Source organism: Limulus polyphemus, unplaced genomic scaffold (assembly GCF_000517525.1).
Source record: "Limulus polyphemus unplaced genomic scaffold, Limulus_polyphemus-2.1.2 Scaffold2626, whole genome shotgun sequence".
Taxonomy (NCBI): domain Eukaryota; kingdom Metazoa; phylum Arthropoda; class Merostomata; order Xiphosura; family Limulidae; genus Limulus; species Limulus polyphemus.
The window spans coordinates 77,359-78,140 of NW_013668236.1; positions in this window are offsets into that span (position 1 = coordinate 77,359).

Here is a 782-nt window from a genome sequence, read left to right on the forward strand (position 1 = left end):
GTTGTGGACTGTCCAAGGCATCTACGAGTTGATCCCTCAACAACAACTTGAGGAGATCGGGTAGTGCAGTTGGGTAGGCCTTGTGTGTCATGCTTTCCAAGTCCTGTGCCAGCTCTTGCAGGCTCTCTCCTTTAGCACGGCACCTCGTCCTAAACCTAGCCCTGAAGACTTCTGACTGATTTTGGGTTCCGTACCTGAGTTCTAGAGTCGCTACTAGTGCTCTATAGTTGTGTCTGTCGTCTGCTGACAACTATCCAAGTATTTCCAGTGGTTGTCTTTTCAAGCTCATTGCCAGATATATTGGTTTCTGCTCCTATATCCATCCATTCATTTCTGTCAGTAGCTCATATTGTGCTCTTAAAATTCTTCCCTAAGAACTTCAGCAATACAAGTCTTTTCTTAAGTAAAACTACTTTATTCCTTTTCAATACAACTTTGCAATACACTTAATTTCCACAGTCACTTTATCTTAAACACACGCTATAATTCATAACGATTCACACACTTTACTTACGACTTGACTCGATTATCTGTCTCTATATCTCGCTATCTGCACTTTATTTCCCGGGCTTATATACTAAAATAGAGGGCGTCTGGCAAACACTCAGGCCTTCACGATCCTTCCAAAAACTCATCACGTGTTACCAGAGTCATGTGACTTCCGCTGTCGTAACAATATTCTTACGTCTCTGTGTTTGTTTGTTAATTTTCAGTAGAAATTCTTCCCGAAAAACTTCAGCAATACAAGTCTTTCCTTAAATAAAATTAGTTTATTCCTTCTC